The 22,724-nt window shown below is 35.6% G+C and overlaps 1 protein-coding gene across 1 annotated transcript in view; it reads right to left on the bottom strand.

Annotated features, from left to right (window-relative positions):
* A1CF (APOBEC1 complementation factor) overlaps positions 1 to 11,322 on the bottom strand; it is a 75,547-nt gene extending 64,225 nt beyond the window's left edge. Inside the window, exon 1 of the mRNA XM_037496093.1 lies at positions 11,270 to 11,322. The gene's annotated coding sequence lies outside the window, so the exon portion shown is untranslated. The remainder of the gene's footprint in view (positions 1 to 11,269) is intronic.
* Between the last annotated feature and the right edge of the window lie 11,402 nt (positions 11,323 to 22,724).

The raw sequence follows: 22,724 nt of genomic DNA, 5'->3' as shown, positions 1-22,724 counted from the left end.
ATAGCTTCTTTATCCAGACAACCTACAATACAGATTTTGCATGGATTCTGGGTCTTGACTTTTTCTTGTTTTGCACTTACACTCCTGCCCTCACCCTCTGCCATTACTGAAATTAATATGAATGTAGCCAAAGTGTACAATGAAACTTTAGTGCCTTCTACTCTCTATCCGCTGCCTTTTGCCTCTCTGTTCCTACTGATTGGTCACTGTGCTTAAAAATATCCCTTCAATAGTTTCCTCAAAAATCTTTATCTCATCCCGAACCATGAAAAAACAGTACATATTTTAGATGACATTCAGTGCCTGCCACGATCTGGTCCTAACTTAACTTTTCTGATTATCAATCAATTCAAGTCTAGAGCTAGTTTGTACTCAAGTCCATCAAGTCTCTTGGACACACCAGTTATTTCTTATGTTCCTTTGTTTTTGTTTTCCATTTGCCATATACCTAGAGTTCCCTTCTGTCCACAATCTGCCTGTTCCATTGGATTGGGTGTGATTGTGTATGTATGCAAGAATGCACAAGTACAAATGTGTGAACATGAATGTGTATACACACACAGGGGTGATAAACCCCTGTCAGCCATTGTTGGCACACAGCATTACACAGGAGACTTCTCTATAACCATCTATTTTGGTTACTAGCTCTGAATATCACTCTCTTAAAATCCTCCTGCCTCTCCTCAAGTTGGATAAGAATATAAGGTTCTCTGAAACACAGATCCTCATAAGTGACTTATTCTTTTTTTTTTTTTTGTGGGACCCTCGCCAGCGGCCAGGGAACCAACCGGAGCTGCAAAGGCTGCGGGCAGTCTCGCAGCCCAGTGCTCAACCGCTGCTCCACCAGGGGAGGCCCATAAGAGACCTATTCTTGATGACATTGAAGATTGAGAGATGAATACTAGTTTTTCAGTTAAGAAATAATTTTGGAAACTGTGCTTTTGTTGGAGGAGCAAGTGGTGAAAAGGGAGAAACTAGTTAAAAAGAGATCAGGAAATTTTTATTCCCTTAAGACATATTAGATATGTCATTTTGGTCTAGAGAGTGCCCAGACGTTTTGTCAAACATTATTCTGAGCATGTCTCTGAGAGTGTTTCTGTATGAAATTCATCTCTTATATGTATAGTGCTATATTAAGTCTTTTTTTTTTTGCATTAATCGAAGGTTTATTATGTACCGACCTTGTTTTAAGTCCATTGCATTGGGTTGACTCACTTATCAGCCTATGAGAGAGGTCTCATATTAGTCCCATTTTTTTTTTAAATTTTTTCTGGTCTCTTTATTTTTTAATTGAAATATAATTCACATGATAAAATGCAGAGTTTTAAAACTGTGTCCTTTGATGAGTTTTTTACCCACTGCATTTAAATACAATCCATTCCAATAACCCCTTTTTTTAATATACAAATTTTATTTTTCTATTCCCCATACAATTGCAACCCCCTTATATATTAGGTCTTGAACAATAAATAGAGGACTTCCCCGGTGGTACAGCGGGTTGAGCGCTGCACTGTGGCACTGTCCGCAGCCTCTGCAACGCAAGTTTGATTCCCGGCCTGCCAGGGAGATTCTCACATGGCGCAGCAGACCTCTCCTGTCCCGCCCGCTGCTCCCCTCAGCAGTGCTTTCTGTCTGTCTGCCTGTTCTGCTCCCCACTCTGTCTTTGGTGAATCTTCTCACTCTCCTGTGCCTCTGGCCTGTACCCCAGTTCTTGTATAAAAATAAATCTTTAAAAAAAATAAATAGAATAACTTTATTGCATTTGGGGAAGTCCTAATTTCCCCAAATAAGTAACATCCAATTTCTAGCAAATTAAGAAGTCTTGGAGAAGGGAGTGAATATTTATAATGGAACCTTAATCAGAAGTTAGGAGAACACTTCATGGGCTTCTTGATTTTAGACACAAAAATATAATACCTCTATATATCCAACACAGTATCTAGAACAGTGTTGAACTCAATAAATCAACTCTCAATTGGCAAGTTAACATAAAAATCCCATGGAATCTCCTTTGTAGCCTTTCTTCTAGCTATTTCCCTTAAAATGGACACTAACCTTTCACTTCTTGCACAGTTATCCTGATGTCCCATCTAGTTTCTCCTCACATAATTTGCCCTTCAGGGGCTATTGCTATGCCTGTGCAGGAGACTGATTGGGGGCAGATTATATTAACTCATGCTTGAACTTTTATCATGCTAATAACCATCCTATTGTTCACAACCTGCTTCTTTATAGGTGACTTTGCATGCTGATGTTTTGTTGTTGTAACTATGAAAATCATAGGTTCTGAGAGGTTTACACTGTGGTGTGAGGATCCAGATATCTATTCTGCTTCTCTCACTAATTACCCAGTTCCTTTAAAACATTTTATACCAACTTAATTAAGAGGTCTGTCTGTAATAAAAAATATCTCTGTCTTGGAAAAACTGCAACAGAGTCAGGGAGAAATAATTCCAAATTTGTACCTCAAGCTAGTAATGGGGGAATTAATTTCTTTTTAAAGAAATTATTTTTATATATTTTGTATCATTGTTCATCTTTGTACAACATTTGTTTCTTCCTCTCAGGTGTAGTTGGGTAATTAATTTCTAAGTCACCTGACTTACAGTAAAAAAAAATCTATTTTTTTAATTTATATGTGTATTTTTCTTTACATCATTGTTCCTCTCAGGTGTAACCCCATAGAATTTCCACCAAGTCTCCCGTGAACCGACACCATAATCTCTTGTGCTCCTTCCTTCCCTCTTCTGATCCCTCTCCCTCCCCTGCTGAATGTCTCTGATTTATCTTTTGCCTGCTAGTTTTGTTTTTGTTTTTGTTTTGTTTTTTTTTCCTTATCCCTTGTTTGGTTCCCCTATATTCCTCCTATAAGTGAAACCATCCAATATTTTTCTTTTTCCTTCTGACTTATTTCACTGAGCATAATCCCATCCAGCTCTGTCCTTGTTGCTGCAAATGACATGATGTTTATCTGTTAGACTGCTGAATAGTATTCCATTGTGTCTATATACCACATTTTTTTTTAATCAGTCATCTGTTTTAGGACATGTAGTTTGTTTCCATATCTTAGCTATTGTAATTAGTGCTGCAATAAATATAGGAGAGCAGTTTCCTTTTGAAATAATGTTTTTGTGTCTTTGGGTAGATTCCTAGGAGTGGAATTGCTGGATTATATAGTAGCTCCATTTTTAGTAGTTAAAGTGTCCTCCACACAGCTTTCCACAGTGGTTGGACCATTTTGCATTTCCACTAGCCTTGCAAGAGGGTTCCTTTTTTTCCACATCCTTGCCAGCATTTGTTGTTGCCAGATTAAGAAACAAAACAAAACACCTACTTTAAACTCTTGACTTTGGAGACTCTATTTTCTAACCACTTTCTTCTAGTAAGGCATTGTGTAATACACACAGAAATAAGTTGGCAATAACTATAATAGTTACAATTTATGCACACTTGTTTGGTATCATTCTGTACTTGTGTAATTCTGATCTTCAAAATGACCTTGATTTTACAGAGTAGTTAAATAATTTGCTAAATATTATGTAACTAATACGTGGTTAAACCAGGAGTTGAGACAACACATTCTGCCTTAACTCTTCTGCCTTAACATTATAATTGTCTGTCTGTTTGCCATGACAACACTGTGAATCAAAGACTTTAATCACTGGATTTTAGAAAATATCTTGGAAATCTGAGATACTAAAATATTATTATAGGAAATACTTTATGGCTTGTTTAAAAGATTAGTAAAAATAAGAGTTTCTGGAAACAAAATTTTCTTCCTCTTTAAAAATATCCTAAGTAGCATGTCATGGCATTCCCTAAATGATTCACATTCAAGTCAATGTACTTGTACTATTCAGTGCCTATTATAAAATGGAGAGACGGAGAAACTCCCATTCAGTAGGGGTAGTAATCAGATGACTTTAATAATAAACCAGAATTTCAGCAAATTTTGCAAAAGAAAAATCTAAAATACAGAGACTAAACAGCATGCTACTATGCTATTGGATTAATGAGAAAATCAAAGGAGAAACTAAACAGTACCTGAGAAGAACAAAAATAAAGACAAGAACTACCATTTCCTATGGAATGCAGAAAAAGCAGTATCAAGAGGGAAATTTATAGTAATACTGGTCTATGCCAAGACACAAAAAAACCTCAAATAAATAATCTAACTTAATACCTTAAAGAGCTAGAGAAAGAAAAACAAATTAAACCAAAAGCCCAAAAAAGAAGACAAGGAAATAGAACAAACAGTAAAACATGTATGGGACCACACATGCCCCAAATGACCAAACAAAAGAAAAGAAAAAGGATTGATATTTCAATCCCTGTCTTCAAATTATACTACAAAGCTATAGTAATCAAAACACTATGATATTGTAATAAATAAATACAGGGATTAATGGAATAGAATTGGAACCTATAAATAAACCCATATTTATATGGACAGTTAATATATGAGAAAGGAGCCAAGAAAATAAAATGTCTTCAACAAATGGTGTTGGGAAACTTGGACAACCATATGCAAATAGTGAAACTAGGCCACTATCAAACACTGCTAAGCAAATTAGCTCAAGGGGGTCAAAGATGTGAATGTAAGACCAAAAACATAGAAAAAACACTCCATAACTTTGACTTCTGGGACATTTTGGGGGACTTGACTCTAATAACAAAGTAAACAAAAGCAACAATAAACAAATGGGACTATATCAAGTTCAAAATTCTCTATACAGTGAAAAAAACTATCATTAAAACAAAAAGACATCTTATGAAATGGGAAAAAATTTTTATACATCATACATCCAACAAAGGGCCGATATACAAAGCATCTATAGAAACTCATCTCATAAAACTCAATGAAAAGTAAACAAATATTCAAATTAAAATAACGAACATAAGAGATAGATATTTCTCTAGAGAAGACATACAGATGGCCAACATGGAAAAATGCTCATTGTCAATTATTGTCAGGGAAATCTAAATCAAAACCACAATGAGATACCACCTCACACCTGTGAGAAGGACCCTATGTAGAGACAAAAAGTGACAACAAGTGTTGGTGAGGGTGTGGAGAAAAAGTACACTGTTGGTGGGAATGTAGATGGTCCAGCCTCTATGGAAAACAATATGGGGGTTCCATAAAATATTAAAAATAGATATAGCAGCATATTCACTCTTTCATATTTATCCAAAGAAATAAAAGAACACCAACTTGAAGGGATATATGCACTTCTATGTTATTTGTAACATTATTGACAATAACCAGGTTATAGAAACAGTCTAAGTGCCCAAGGACTTATCAATAGATAATAAAGCTGTAGTCTGTATACACAATGGAATATTAGTCAGCTATTAAAAATAAAGTTGAAATCTTGCCATATGTGGCAACATGGATAGAACTGGTGGGGATAATGCTATGTGAAATAAATAGGAAAGAAAAAGACCAATACCAGATGATTTCTCTCAACTCTGCAGTATAAAAAAAAATTAAAAAGGAATAGGCAAAACTAACCTATGGAATCTGACTAAACTAACAGACAAAACTAACCTTGGAATCTGACTGCAGATCTGAGGAAGGGGAACATTGTGGGATGGTGGGAAAATGGAGTTGGGGGTCTCAAGGGATTATGATGGAAAATTATTGGTACTTTGGATGGTGGGTGTTGTGTTACAACCTATATTTGTGGCCCTGAAACACATACAGTGTTGTAAATCAATATTAGCTCAGTAAAAAAATTAAAAATGAAAATAAATTTAAAAATTGTTGAATAAGTTCAGTGAATTCACCCTCAAAAATCAAATACCTGCCTTTCAAATAGGGGTATTATCCTCTGGTTACCATGGAACTGCTACCCTTGATATTCCTCTATTTCCCACTATCAAATCATACTTGTCCTAATAACCATACCCACAAGGCTTTACCAGGCAGGTTAATCTGCTAATTGAGTTCAGGCTAAAGTGTTCCTAGATATTAACTCTGCATCCCAACTAATTTGTATTTTAATAAGGTTCTTCTAGTAACACATTCTTATTATTCTAAATGAATAACTCTATTGGGACTGGTGGAGTTGCTATTTGGGAACATCTGTGTTTCAATTTAATGTTCCAAATTAGGTCATTTTAAATATGAGACTCCCTAAGCATTCATAGACCTTGCAGCCCAATTATTCTTTCTCTGGGGAGCAAGGTGTGTCCTCCAGGTGGGAGCTGCTGTGCCCTATTCATACACTGCCTGAATACAGGTGTATGACAGTCAAGTCATTCAGGACAATCATTTTGTATTTTTTTTTTGGTGATGCCTCCACTATGTTCATGGTACCTGTGTCTGCACATATGTCCTCTGTGATTTTGGCCTGTCAGACTCTTAAAGTCTCATAATGAGTCTATTTTAACTGAATTGCTGCTTGTGTTAGTTTGTAATTGGGTATAGCAAGAGGGTGGAACTCAGACTAAAGGGAATGATCCTTTTTAACTGTGGAGGTCCTGTGATTTGTATATAGAATCAGGATGAATTAGAAAAGTTGCATGGTGGTTGGTGGTATAGTGGAATGGCCCTGGACTTGAGTTCTTAATCTGAAAAATGTGCCTTTAACCTTGGGAAACTCATTAGATTTTCTCTGTCAAATGAGGAATCTCAAAATTTGCTTCTGAGATTCAATGCTTCTCAGTGTTCCATTTATTGTTTTGTAGGATGATATGTGCCAGGCTGATGGAATTCACTTCTTTTTAATACTTTCTAGCTGTGTGACCTTGGGTAAGAGTCTCCAGGTTCCTAAGACTTAACCTTTTTGTTAGAAAAGTTGCATAGCAGTTAGTAACTGTTCTATATAATTCAGAGAATTAGTCTGATCAGATATGAGTCTGGCCTGTGGCAGGAGCTATATAAGGGTGTAAGAGCTGTTATTAATATTGTTATCATTCTCATAGGGTGCCAATTCTGAGAGGTTAGTACAAATTCCTGACTGTGAAGACTGTTAGTGATCTTCAGGATCTCACTTTCCCCTTCCATGGTATCAGATTCTGATTGCTGACTTCCACTGCAAATACTCATAGATATTAGGAATTAAGTATGTCTAATAAGCCAATTTACTTAATGCAGACATCCCCAGCTGCAAAGATAAACACTAAGCAGAATCCTAATAAGTGAGTTGATTATACGAATGCTAAAAGGAATGAAAACAAATAAAAAACAATTGCATTAATATATAATACTCTGCCATTATTTTAGGAGACATTATAGAATCCTCCCACATGTCTACTTCTTTCATTAGGTTTGTTATAGCATCCATACTGATTTCAATATTTTTAGGGCTGTTTTCTTCTGGGACCTGCATAGCTTGTGTTTTTCTCTCATCTGCATGTGTTCCTTATAGCTTTACCTAACCTTTGAATTAGTTCATCAATAAATTAGTGAAGGTCCAGTGTAGTAGTTGAAGGCTGACTATATAATCTACATCTTGCTACATAAACATAACTAGACTTAGAAACACTAGGTGAGAGCATCTTTCATTAATTATCTTTGAACAGTTGGAATGATGATTAATGATTCAATTGCTTTGAAGAATCTAGGCACACTAAACTGAAGAAATTTGCCATTAAACTAGAATATTCCATGAAAAGAAGAAATTATAGTAGTTAATTCTGCTACATAGATATAGTGTTATTTAAATGAATTGGGCTTCCAAAAAATGATAATTTTTTTATCTGCTGGGAGGGGAGAAGATATTACTATTTCACTGAAGGTGGGATTTTGTAGAATTGCAAACCAATTTGTTCATTTATGCATGTGGTCATATTGTCATGTGCTGTTTTTCTTTAATCATATTGTTGCTAGGGCAGAACACTGCACATAAACTTGAAAATTATAGGGAATTACTTTAATCATCATTACTTCTCTTCTAATATTACCATTAAAATCCTAGTAATTAATATTTTTATTAGAATAAAAAACATGGAAATGTTTTCCACATGATTTTTACCATCAACACACATAAAATTTCATGTTTATATTCATACAAGAAAAAAATCTGACATCTTTCAAAAAATTAGATTAGAGGGCTCAAGATTCCAGCCTATTTTAGTAAAGACAATAATTTTTACAAAAGGAAATATGTTAACTTGGAGTCTGTATCAATCAAAAATATTCAACACAAAATTTTAATTTATTAAAATTTTAAAATTGTTTCTAAAGCTGATAATTGGATTAGATTTTCTAGAATAAGATGATACTAACTTATCAGAGCCGATCAACAGTAAACATTTGTTAATAACTGCCTGGATTTTACTGTATCAGGCCAAGGAACAGATAGGATTTAGACTGTCACTGCTGTTTTTATGCATGATTTTCCTGGGGTGGGGGTTAGGGGGGCTTGCACTGTTAGAACTGCACTTTAGAGGAACCAGGTTACTGTTTCCATGAATAAGATAAAGTGGTGTTTATCCTCTGTGGATCAATACTGTCTTGTTTGAACTTATTGAGTCATTTAGACACACAAGGTAATGAAAACTATTGTGCAATTGTACCCAATGTACTACCAAACTTTCTGAGGGATGGCAATATTTTAAAAGAGTTATTAAAAAGGATTTTTTAGCATCAACTGGCTATGTGATGAAATGAACACCTGTGACAGGGTGTCCTGTGGATTTCAGTGAAAAGGGCATTGGGCTTTCAACTAGAATTTTTCTTGAGCAATGCTCTCTAAAATAAAAGTATAAGTTGTTGTTTCTTTCTCCAAATAAATGAAAGAAGATTCCTATTTGTGACTAATCAAAACTTCATTGCTTATGTACAGTTTTAAATATAAAGTATATTTTTGTGACTAAGAAGCATTAATGAATGAGTTTGGAAGGTTTTAGAAAAAAATTCTGGAGACTGTTACAAATAGAGAAATGATAAGAGAAGAGAGTTTTATTTAATTGCTACTGTGTGTCAGGGACCATTTTGTTTTTCATATCATATAATCTTCCCTAAATTTGTACAGAGCAGATTTTACTCCATTTTTATCCACATTTGAGGAATCAGATTCAGAGAGTTTTGGAATGGTATTTCAATCCAGCTTTGTTGGGAGAAATGTCCAGTGTTCTTTCTGGTGTTAATTAATTAAAGTAGCCATGGTCCTGTGTGATGGGAGATGGCTAGACTGTAAGGTACCTCAGATGTTTTTGATCATAATAATTACAATAGTGAGACTTTTAAATTGATTCTGATTGTTATAAATGCTGTTTACACAGGTTCTAAAAATTACTCGTTCTTTCTTAAACTGTTTTAAGGAATACCGTTTCTGAGACATGTTAATAGATATTCCTGAAAGATGTTCTGTTGTAGATGGATCCTTGTAAACAAAACACTGCCTGCTCTCCTAGATCTCTACAACGAATGAACATATTTACACACAGAGTAAATGCCTAGTCCATGTGAATACAGTATGTATGATGGTTACATGTGTGGGCTCTCGAATCAAGCTCGAATCAGCTAACTGGTTGGAACTCTTGGCTCTGCCACTTGCTAATGTGATGTTGATCCTGTCTGATAACTGATCTGTGCCTCAATTTTCTCATTTGTAAATGTTATAAGACTATTTGTAAAATGTTATGTGACTATTTTAAGTGTAACATGAGATAAATACATGGACGATACTGAGAAACAGTGAACAAAATAACAATGCCTGTTATTGTTGCTATTACTCAAAACATTCATGTAGCAATAAGATCTGCTTTAACTTATCTAACCACCATTTCCATAACTTACTTGACAGCAGAGTTGTTTTTTGGGTCACATTTATTAACTTTCACCAAATAAGTGCAGGAAATGTTGGTATTTGCAATAACACAAAACTAACTTGGCATTAACCTAGTTGGAATTAATAACTAAGTACTCAGTATTTTCATAAACATTATGTCATTTGAAATGTTTGGCCATAATAACTCATTTTTTTTCTTGCCATCTACTTTTCCTCTCTCCTTACACTTAATAAACAATAAATTAGAATGGTAAAATGTGAGAAATGTCTAACATGGGCAGTATCAATATTATTTCAGAAAATATGGGCTTTAAAAGTAAGACTATAAGTCAACTACTTTTCTGAATTTAGCAGGGAAAAGCTTCATCACTTTGACAAGTATGTGATTTTGCTTTAGATCTATGTGCCTGTTCCATGTTTCCCAGCACATATTATAAAGACTTTTAGACCAGGCCAACAATTCCAAAAGTATAAATAGAGTTGAATTTGTTAATATGTTTTGTAGAACAATGCATTTGTAATGTGTTCTTTTACTTCTTCAATCTATACAATATGCATCTCAAAAGTCGTAGCATAAATAAAGTTACTTAACATGGATACCATTCTCCTTGGAACTTTGCTAATTATGAAACAAAAATATTTCAGTTTCTGATAGGAATGGGAGATTCCTGATAAGTGTCCTGATTGGGTTTTTCTTTTTATTGGGGGGGGTGTAAAATAATCATCATATTCTTCTTATGATTCATCTTTTTAGGGTGAATACAGTGACCATATGAAAAATATATCCATTGCAGCCCAGTTGCCCAAGCCATTCTTAAAGGAAAAGATATAATAATTAGCCATCTAAAGGTTGAGATTTAACACATTCAAAGTCAATTATTTTCCATGAAAGTTTCTGTTTTCTTTCTTTCTTTCTTTCTCTCTCTCTCTTTCTTTCTTTTGGTTAAAATAAAAAAGGAATGGATTAGGGTATTCTTTTGATTAGTAAAATAATGGCAGAGAAAATAGAAAAAAATTCACCATGGTGTGTATGTGTGTGTGTGGTGTGTTTGTATTGGGTTGTTGTGTAGGAAAAAGGAGAGTGAAAGTGATAATTAAATATATAATTTCTGATATGTAAGACCTCAGAATACATAGGACTTGGAATCTTCCAGTGATTTTAATACTATCTCTTGTGAATTACATTTTTATGTTTCCCAGGGCCTTAGTACTAGGACAGGCAGTCATCCACAGCTCTCTCTCTCTCTCTACTGTCTGGCTATTGCTAAATAAATATCCACATTTTAACCTCTGAAATTGATTAAATCAAGGAACAAAAGATGGCCACCATCTCATTCTCAGATTATATATTTCCAAATGTATTCTTTTGTTTTTAGGTTGCTTCCTGAGTATAAAAACAAGCTAGAAAATCCCTGAATCAGACTATTATAATAGAAGAGGGTAAAAAAACTTTCATTGTATCCCCACTGATCCATACTGCGGTTTCACAAAATTTAAATAGAAAAAGCAAAACACATGAACCATACCTGTCTGATTTCGGAGATCCCCACCCGGAAAAGGTTTCCTTGATTATGGCGAATTCAACGTGTCACTCTGGTTATGCTCTAATCATCATATCAAACTCCAAAGGTTCAGTAGCTTTAGGTTTGGTTTACAATTCCTAGGAGTTAAACTTTAACTCACCCTGTCTCTTGCATCCATGCAGGCCTTTGACCAGATAATTGGGTCACTACAGTCCAGACATAATCTACAAAACTACTGTTGTAGTTTGTTTACAAAATTAAACAATATTTTGTATTAAAAACCACTGACATGAATATTATTTTAAAGCATTAGTAACACATATTAATGGTAGAACTAACTGCAATTTTGGTAATTATGGTTTTATATTACTCCTTTATTTTCTGCTATGCCAAAGAGATATTAAAACTTTGGGAGAATTTTGGGGAGAATATTTATCTTTTTATACTTTTTTATAACTGTATTACATGAATTTAAGTGTGGAGTTTTAGGAGGTCAAGTGTGCAGATAAAGGCTGGCATACAGAAATAAAATATACAAAACATTTACATAACCAAGTCAGATCAGGTTGAGTTAAACATGCTTTCTTTTTATACATGCTCTTCATTCAGATTTTAAGAGGGAGTAAACACTCTGAGGACACAATAATCAGTTACATATTGAGGTTATATGAAAGAAGAGGCTATTACTCATTGCTTGAAATCTCAGTGATGAGTGTTTTGTGAATAGAGAAATGGTTATTTTTATTTTTTATTTTATTTTTATATTCCCCATACAATTGAAACCCCCTTATTTTGACCCCAATCCCTCCTTTCCCTGCAACCCCCCCCCCATAGTGTGTCTCTGGTTCATAGTTGTTTGTTGATTTTGATTTTTTCTTTCTTATAGCTATTCTTTTTCCTGGTCTCTTATTTAGGTTTTCTAGATTCCTGCTATGAGTGAGACCATCAGGTTTTTTTCTTTTTCTTTCTGGCTTAGAGAAATGGTTATTTTTAAAGCTCTAAACTGCACATTGTAAATTTTGTGATAACTTCCAGTCTAGAGTGAAAATTCCTGAGAGAGATAAGACCAACCTTTAAAAAGAAGGAAAACCCTTTTAATTTTGAGAAAAATTTTTAAGATTTATAAACCACAGACTCTGCAACTAATATTAGAGGACATGCTCACTTGTCTTCAGTTCTAGTAAGAGGAATCTAATTTTGTAGAAACCAACCATTAACAGAATCATTTTGTCTATAGAAAAGCATGGAATGAGCAATTCTTCCATAATATAGACATAGAGGAAGAGAAGTCAACTAAACACATCTAAAAGAGGAGATAAAACATATAAATATAAAAGAGGAGATAAAAAAATCCTGTTGGAATGCTAGTCCTGCTTACAGTTTTTATTTCTCAAACACAAGGAAACCTTGATTTACCTCAATTTTTCCCAAAGCAATACTTGACAGGGTTTAACAAAAAGACCCATGAAAAATTGTTTTACCCTGGAATTTTGCCTCTTGTGTGACACTTCTGGTAGCACTCATGCTCTACCTTGCCAGACAGCTGTATGAGACACATCCCACTTCAACCCCCATATAGTGGACCTCTTTACCAAGCAGCTTGAATGCTATTCCTAGTGAAAACTGTTTGGGTTTTATGACTCCAATATGTGGGGAATTCTTACTTTGAGTTTGCCTGGTATTATGAAGAATAATCTTTTTTTTTTTTAATTCTTTTATTTATTTATTTATTTAAATTTATTTATACAAGCACTGGGCATAGTCAGAAGCGCGGGAGGGCGAGAAAATTCACCAGAGCCAGAGCGGGGAGCAGAGCAGGCAGAAGGACCGAAGTACACTGCTGAGGGGAGCAGCGGGCGGCAGGAGAGGTCTGCGCGCCATGTGGGACCCTCCTCTGGTGGCCGGGGAGCAGCCGGGGATCTAACTGGCACTGCAAAGGCTGAGGGCAGCTTCGCAACCCAGCGCTCAACCGCTGCGCCACCGGGGAGGCCCCTGAAGAATAATCTTTTAAGGTTCCCATGGGGCAGATGTTTTGTGTTGTCTTGTGTGGTAGGCACCTGTATGATGAGATGGAAAAAGAAAGGAAATCCAGTGTTTTTAGGCACCTGGTGGAAAACAGAAAAATAGAATTGGTAAAAGAATGCATTGTACTAACTGGTTATTAAAATAAGTTGATTTCTTATAAAATGATTCCTGATATTCAACAGAAGTAGGACTCTAATCACTTAAACAAGTGTTTGGAAATAATAGACATAATATTGATATATCTGTCAATTCCAGTAGGTCAATTCATATATTGTTCAAAAGAGCCAGTGGTAGTAATTAATTTGTTGACATTATTATGATAGTGCTGAAAAGTTTTTCCCTTTTTATTTTCCAATCATTTTATTGAAAAAAATAGAAATATATTGATCAGGAATAAAAAGAAAAAATAATGGATAAATCTTTCTTTTTGTGAGGGCTATTTAGGAAGACAGACTATAGCCTTGGGACAAAGAAAACTATCTGGGATGAAATGACTTTCAAACCTTGATCTCAACAGTCTAATCAAGGGAGCTAGCAATACCCAGGAGAGCTAGGTTTCTTTTTATTTTGTAAAAATAAGCACAGTTTAACCCTCCCAGGGCTTCATTCTCCTGGGAGGGATAAGGCAATAAGTAAACTGTTACACGATGTAAACAAACACATCTTGTTTAAATAGTGGCTGATAAATATTTTTTTTCACTAGTTTATCCTACAAAGAGTTCCAGAGAATGTACTATCTGCTAAGCATTGTGTTAGATGGTTGATTATTTAACATGAGAGTTGGGTGTATTAGTAGGCTTTCATTCAATAAACTAAGTTTAAAGCAAAATATTAAAAGAAGAATAGAGAATACCAAATGAATTATATCTAGAAAGAGTAAGTATGTGTTCATGAAACTTGTTTCACTTATGTGTGTGCATACGTGTGTAATGATTATAATGTAAAATGTGTTTTCTTACATTGGATCATAATTTTAAAAGTTTGCAAAATATGGAGCTAGTCTTGAAGGATTCAGTGATTAGCAAATCTAATACAGGATATACACATTAAGTAAGCTCCCTCCCCCCACCATGATGAGCAAATTATAGTATTAATAAGTATTACAGAGGAGAAGTGTGGGATGCCAAACAGCATAAGACAAGGGACCTAACCTAATGTGGGACTGGGAAGGAGTTGAGGAAAACCTTCCAGAATACCTAATATTTAAATGAGGCCTGAGGGCTTCTCCTGGTGGCATAGGCGGTTGAGCGCAGCGCTGTGAAGCTGTCCGCAGCCTTTGCAGCACCGGTTCGATCTTGGCCTGCCAGGGAGGGTCCCACATGGCGTGGCAAACCTCTCCTGTCTTGCTCACTGCTCCCCTCAGCAGTGTATTTTGTCAGTCTGCCTGTTCAGTTCCCTGCTCTGTCTCTGGTGAATCCTCTCACCCTCCAGCGCATCTGGCCTGTACCCTGGTTCTTGTATAAATAAATAAATCTTTGATAAATAAATAAATAAATAAATAAATAAATAAATAAATAAATAAATAAAATAAGGCCTGAATGGTGTGTACATGGGAGTGTGAACATTTTAGTAGGTAGAAATAGCATATGTGGATGTGTAGATGTGTAGATTTTGGCACATACAAATAATTGATAGAAAACCAGTTGTGAGAGACAAGACAGCGAAAGAAGAGGAAAGTGATAGAGGCCAACTCTTTGCTACAGATTTCCAGTGTTGTTTTGAGGTAATGGAAAGTCACAAAAGGATTCTAAGATGGACTATGGACAGAGGAGGATCCGAGATGGTGTGAGAGGAGGTTCCTAACTTCACTCCCAAGAGGACATCAAGGTGTTAGCCTGTGGAATACTGCACCCAGAGAGTCCCATGGTTTGGGGCAAAACTGGAGCACATCTTGGACATCAGAGGCCAGGCAGACTGCACCAGAAAAGAGAGTAGATTCATGCTTCAGTGTAAAGGAGGTAGTGGAGAGACACTTGGAGGCTGTGGTCAGGGCTAGAGGCTGTTGTACAAAACACAGTGCTGCCATTATTTGTAATAGGTAAGACTTGGAAGCAACCCAAATGCCCAAAAATAGATGACTGGACCAAGAAGATGTGGTATATATACACAATGGAATACTATTCAGCAATCAAAAAAGATAAACTCATGCCATTCACATCAGAAGGAAAAAGAAAAATATCGGATGGTTTCGCTTATAGGAGGACTATAGGGGAACCAAATAAGGCATCACGGGAAAAAAATACAATAAAAAACACAACACAACACAAGACAACAAAAATAAATGGACAACTATGAATCACAGAGGTTCTGCAGGGGAGGGGCCAGGACGAAGGAGGGAAGAGCACAGGTGAGGTGCACGGGTGAATTCCCACGGGTGGGAATTCTGTAGGGACTACACCTGAGAAAAGAAAGCAAACAATGTAAAAAAATGAACAATGATGTAAAATATATATAAATAAATTATTTTAAAAAAACCCATAAAACACAATACTGCTATTGCAGTGGCTGCAGGGAGGGTAGAACCAAGAAGTGTGTGGGCACCCACCCTCGAGTGAAGGGGAATATATGTGGAGGAACTAGGATAGTCCCAGTAGACCAGGTCATTAGTGAAAACAAGTACAGTGTGTTGGTCTGCACTACTCTTCCCATACCCCTGGGGACTGGTACTCACCTTGGGCTCACTGAGAGTGCATAGACACTGTAGAGTCTTGGGTATAGAACAACAGAGAGAAGGACGACTGGCAATGACAAAAACATGAGCCTGGTCCCCACAGAACATTCACACCAGTGGCTTGACTGCTTCAAATCCATCCCCCGCCCCGGCCCCCAGTCTGACTCAGCAGTTGCAAGAATAGATTTACTGAAGTTTGAAAAAGCCAAACATCCAAATTTTTATAAATTCCACAGCACCACCTGCTGGAAGTGTAGAAGTAGTTCAAGTCTTTAAGATCTGAATCCATAAAAAGGACAGACAAAAAAGCACAACACATGGCAATTTGAGACTTCAAGAGAGTATGACATCACAAGGAGAGAGTAACTCTCCAGAAATCAAAGAAATGTAATATTTTATCTTCCTATCAGTAGATACTTCAAAATTGCCATGATAAAGAAATTCAAAGAAATGCTAAAGAATGGAGAAAAGCGAGTCAAAGTAATGCAAGAGAACTCTGAAAACCTAAACAGAGATAGAACAGAATTCAGCAAAGCAAGTGAATGTCATGAAAATTACAACTAATGAAAAGGAATAGAAAGTAAAGAATTAAATAAGAAAATAAGAGTGTTGCAGGATGTAAAAAAATCAGTGGAGGAGATAAATTCTGCAGAAAGCTGTAGAAGCATTCCAGACTAAATGAAGGATTGAGGCAGTGACCGTGAATATAAATGATGCACAAAGAACGCAGGTGGAAGAAGAAAGAGAAATATGAAGGAGAGAGAACTGTCCATCTTATTAGGAAAATAAAGATAATGTGTATTCTAGAAGGGGAAGAAAGAATTATTTCTCTTTGCTTATCATTCTTTTCCCAAGCTCTTCAATGTTTGTTTATGGCATCTTTGAAATCCTCATTAGTTAATATACTTATTTCTATTTCATTAAGATTTATTTTTGAATATTTATTTTGTCATAAGTTACTGTAGTGTCATTTGATTCTGTTTAATTCTGTTTATTGGTTAAATAGATGTACCTCCCACTCTTGAAGAATTGCTCTTGTGTTGGAGATGAAACTCGCCTTTTAAGCTTATCCTAAGAAGCTTTCTTAGACTCTCAGGTTGCTTTCAAGTCTTGACATTATAAATAATGCTGCAATGAATATCCAGGTGCATGTTTTTGATTTAGTGTTGCTGGTTTCTTTAGATAGACATTCAGAAATGGAATTGTTGGATAATGTGGTAGTTTATAGTAGTTACATTTTTATATTTTTTAGAAACCGCCAGAATGTTTTCCATAGTGGCTGAAACAATTTAATTCCTACCAACGGTGCAAAAGGGTTCCTTTTTCTCCATATCTTCATCAGCACATGTTATTTATTTTTTCTTTATGAAAATAGCCACTTAATAGGTATGAGGCGATAATCTTAGTTTGGTTATGATTTCCCTTTCCCTGATATTGTGTATCTTTTCATGTACCTGGAAGCCATCTGTGTATCTTCTTTGGAAAAAAAAGGTCTATTCAAATTCTCAGTATTTTAAATATTTTTTTTGCTACATGGTTATATTACTTATTTATGTATCTTCTATATTAACAAATCAGACTTTTATTTACAATGTTTTCTCCTATTCCACTGGTCGCACTTTCATTTTGTGGATGGTTTCCTTTGCTGTGCAGACCTTTTTAGTTTGATGTACTCCAACTTATTTTTGCTTTTGCTATCAAATCCAAAAAATTATCACCAAGATTGATGTCAATGAACTTACTACCTATTATTTCTTCTAGGAGTGTTGGGGTTTCAGGTCTCCCGTTCTTTCACCCATTTGAATTAGTTTTTGTGCACGGTGTAAGATGTGGCCCAGACTCATTCTTCTATATGAGTCTGTAGCACCTTTTATTTATATTTATATAAATAAATAAAGAACTGTGTCCTAGGAGCTGGTTGTGGGGAATTGAGTCCTATTGCTATTGCCGATGAGTCATGTAATCTGAGCAAGTTTCTGCTCCTTGTCCGTGTCTGATTTCTTGCCATTAATGAGAAAACATGTATCTCTTTATCTACCTCAATATGATTGTTGAGAGGGTCAGATTAATTGCTAGGTGAAAATTATTTGAAAATAATGGATTAACATAAAGTTATAGGGTGTAATAATTTTAGAGCAAATTAAATCTAACTCCTTTAGCTTCTGACAGTGCAATTTCTTGTTTTATTCTGTGACATGAGGACTGAGACTTACGCCTGCTTTTTTAGTGTCATAGCATTTCAAACCTCAGAGCTTGATGCAATTAATGCCCACAAAGCTTAGAAATACAACAGAATTTGACTCAATGCATTAGCATCCTTCTGTGGTATCTGAAGATTTTAGATTTTTGAAGATTCTGATTTTGTAGCTAGAGCCATCTAGTGTTGAATTGGTTAAACACACACACACACACATATTCGTTTCACACTTTTGGAAATTGCTGGTGGTTCTTCCAAATGATGTTTTTAATAATTATAGTATTAAATGAATACTTGAGAATTTATCTAAATCTAGACTAAATGTAAACATAATGACAGCAAGTGTCATGTTACAGTGGTCTTCTTATTTATACCTGAGTTGAGTATACCACTTCTCAATCCCTGTTCTTTTTTTATAATTAAGGCTGTGCTTAATAAATGTTTTGATATTAGAATTTTAAATGTGCATTTAAACCAATGTTATTCAGCTTAATGAACCCAAAAACAAAAGTTGATTTTGGAAAAAGAACTTTAGAAAAAATTCCAGTTACCTAATCTTTTTTCCCTTTTTGCTTTTATTAATGTTACATAATACTGATTATTAAGTTTTTAAATCTGTGTTGTACTCTTTTGTAAGGAAAATAATTATGACAGGTGTTTTCCACTAGTTTTTGAGATGTGTTATATTTATAGAGGAACATTGATTTACAACACTGTATATATGATTGGGGTGAATATTCATGGCTCTTCAGTATATGTATGTTCACACAATGCCCACCACTAAAGCACCCATTATACCCCACTATAGTCTACTGGGGACTGACATTCTTTTCCTTCTCACCCCCAAACTTCCCCTCTGGTAGACAAAATTCTTCAGTCAGACTTACAGGGTTTGTTTTATCTGTTCCTTCGCTTTGTTATTTTATATTTCACATACAAGTGATAGCATCCACTATTTAACTTTCTCTTTGTGATTTATTTGCTTAACGCAATCCCCTCCGGTTCCATCCATGTTGTCACAAATAGCAAGATTTTGTAGGTTTTAATAGCTGATTAGTATTCTGTGATGTGTATATATATCACATCTTCTTAATCCACTCCTCTGTCTTTGGATGCAGGTTGTTGCCAAGATTTGACTTTTGTCAATAGTGCTGTATTGAAAATAAGGATGCATATATTCCTTCAAATTAGTGTTTTTACATTCTTCTGGTAGTTAACCAAAAGTGGAGCTGCTGGATCATATAATAGATTGGTTTTTTCAATATTTTGAGGACCCTCCATACTCTTTTCCATAGGGTCTGGACTAATCTACATTGCCAGTATAAGAGGTTCCTTTTTCTTCAGACCCTCACTATCACTTGTGGTCTTTTAGATATGGGCTATTCTTATGGTGTGGTATGTGGTATCTCTTTATGGTTTTTACTGGCATTTTATTGATGATAAGTGATAATGAATATTTTTTTCATGTGCCTGTTAGTCATCTGGATGTCTTCTTTAAAGAACTCTGTAAAAGAGTTCTTTAATTTAAAGAAGTTTAAAGAACGTCTTTAAAGAGCTCTTATGCCCATATTTTGATTGTTTTTTTTCTTTGGGTTGAATTGTATACATTGTATAAGTTTTTTGTTTATCTTGGATATTAATCGTTTGTCAGATGTATGATGTGCAAATGTTGTGGGTTTTTTTTTAACCATTTAGTAGTGTGTCTTTTAATTTCTTTTGCTATGCAGAATCTTTTTAGTTTGATTTAGTTCTCTTTGTTTACTTTTGCGTATGTTTACCTTGCTGTTGAAGTTGACTCTGTAAAGATATCCCTGAAACCGTTGTGATGGTGTTTTCCCTATATTTTCCTCTATGTATTTTATGGTTTCAAACCTTGCTCTAAGTCCTAATCCATTTTGAGCTAATTTTTGTATAGTGTGTGATAGTGGTCCAGTTTATTATCAGAGGTGTGTTATTTTTATTACCATTTTTGGGGGAGTGTTTTTAATCATAAATGGAATTTGAATCTTGTAAAATGCATTGTTTATAGCTATTGATATGATCATATATTTTTCTTCCTTTTTTGATATGATGAATGACAATTGATTTGCATATGTTGAACTTTTCTCCATTTTCTATTTTTGCTTTTCTTTCTATCTGATAAGGACTGAAAGATAATAATCTTCCATATCATTGATTTAGTTCTGGTAAGTTATTCTCTCCTCGTGATACCACATTCCCTTGATGTCTCAAGGTACCACTTGTTTTTTTTTTTTTTTTTGTCTGATCATTTGGCTACTTTAAATTTCTCTATTAAAACAAGCAAACAACAACAAGTTGAGTTCGATCCCCTACCAGGGAGCTAACACATCTGGCGCAGCAGACCTCTCCTGTCTTGCCAACTGCTCCTCTCAGCAGTATATCTCAGGAGATCTGCCAGTTCTCCTTCCTCTGTCTCTGGTGAATCCTTTCACCCCCCGCCCCCCAACTCTAGCCTACACCCTAGTTCTTCTAAGCAAAAAAAAATTTTTTTTAAATAAAATAAAGTAGCAATAAGCTGGAGAGTTGAATTACTTTTACTATTCCTGAATGTGATGCTGTGGTTTAATTGGTTTCATCTCATCTTTTGACATAAGCTGACTTCCTTAGGTATGGAAAGTTTTTTTGCATTTGGTAAGTTATCAGGGTGAGGGAGGAATCTAGAGGATCAGCCACTCTCATAAACTTGTTAGGAGGGGGAGAACTGGCTTATGTTTGTTGTACTGTGAATATCCTTCCTCTCGGGAGTTCCAGGTCTGACCCTGGAGTCTGCGCTCTCAGTGTGTTTCATGAGGTCAGTACAAACCCTTACAGGTTGGGTTGAGGGGGTGCCATACAGAGTACAGTCTCTGCTCTCCTTACTTGGGATATATTCTGTAAGAAGCACCTTGTCTCCTCTACCTATTTCCCACCAGTCAAGGGTATATGCCTCCGCACTATTCCCACTTTCCACTGCACAGGGTCCCTTACTGAGCCACCAGACCAAGCTTCTAGGTGTTATTCTCTACCTAACTCCTATTTAATAAAGTGTGATTCCTCTATGTCTCCCTTCTGTGTCTCCTCTGGGCAGTCTGTATTGTTCTCTGATGTCCACGATGTATTCCAATTTCATCATAAGCTATAAGACTATGTATAGTGTCCCTCTGATTACCTGTTAGATATTCCTATCAGGAATGAAGCGAGGAACCTCTTTTGTTGCCATATTCATAAAGTATCCAATCTCTACTAAGTTTTAGTTTACTTTTAACTCAAGGAAATGGCATTATCTACTTCCTTTAGTTAAATTTACTGTTTTGACAACAGGAGATGTTTTCAAAAGGTTGGAGTATTTCTGGAGGAAGCAAAATTAAAGCATTCTCTCTCTCTCTCTCTCTCTCTCACACACACACACACACACACACACACACACACTCTCTCTCATGTGAACACCAAACAAACATAAACACAGACCACAGCAGACTATGCATAATTATAATTTTTTCCATACTCTTGTTCTACTCCTGATTACTAATTGACAGTTTGTATTATTTAGCTAACAAAGAATTTGAGAAGCTAGTAAATTATAGCAATTTAGGTAGCCTCTTGAATTCTTACCACTGTATGATAGATATGGCCATTATTACAGCCTAAAATCAAGTCAGGACTATTTGTAAATCCAGATTTTCCACATCAAAGTAAGAAATAATTTATCAGTTGACTAAAAAGAGGGTTTTTTCTGATTTTCTTAATACTAGAATAAATTTGTATTCTGTCAAGAATAACAGATATAGAATAACTTAATGCTAATTGTATGCATTAATACATTTTTCAAAGGATAAAAGCTGAAATTAATGGCAGGATTGCTGTGAAGGGAACATTAACTCTTAAAAAAAAAAACAAGGCTGCTGCTTAATGGGCCTAATTCCGACACTATCAGATAAGTCCTCTAACCTCTAGTACTCTATTTTCACGTCTAGAAATGGGGATAATGGTGATACCTACCTCATAGAAATCTTGTGAGAATCAAAGGGAAGGCATGGAAAGTGCTTAGCCCAATGTGAGATTCATAGTAAATACTTATATTAACTTTTTATTAATCGGTTAAGGAGTCAAAGGTTTACTGCTGCTTTTCCATTATCCCAGCAAACTGAAAACTGCATTTCTTTGCATTCTCAAAGCTTGTGCTCTAAAAGCTTGTGTTTCCTGTCAAAGTGTTCAAGATCCTCTGTATAGTTTGGTTAAGAATAACATGGCTTGGGCCTGCCTGGTGGTGCAGGTGGTTGAGTGCAGTGCTGTGAAGCTGTCGGCAGCCTCTGCAGTGCCGGTTGATCCCCACCAGCCTCAGAGCAACACACATGGCGAGCAGACCTCTCCTGTCTCGCCCGCTGCTCCCCTCAGCAGTGTATTTCATCAGTCTGCCTGTTCTGTTCCCTGTTCTGTCTCTGGTGAATCCTCTCACTCTCCTGCACATCTGGCCTGTGCCCCAGTTCTTGTATAAATAAATAAATCTTTAAAAAAAAAAAAAGAATAACATGCCTTTACAATTTGGATAATGTAAATGCTCTTTG

This window comes from Talpa occidentalis, unplaced genomic scaffold (genome assembly GCF_014898055.3).
Source record: "Talpa occidentalis isolate TD23 unplaced genomic scaffold, MPIMG_talOcc4v2.1 talOcc4.8, whole genome shotgun sequence".
Classification (NCBI taxonomy): domain Eukaryota; kingdom Metazoa; phylum Chordata; class Mammalia; order Eulipotyphla; family Talpidae; genus Talpa; species Talpa occidentalis.
This window is presented reverse-complemented; position numbering and strand designations above follow the sequence as displayed.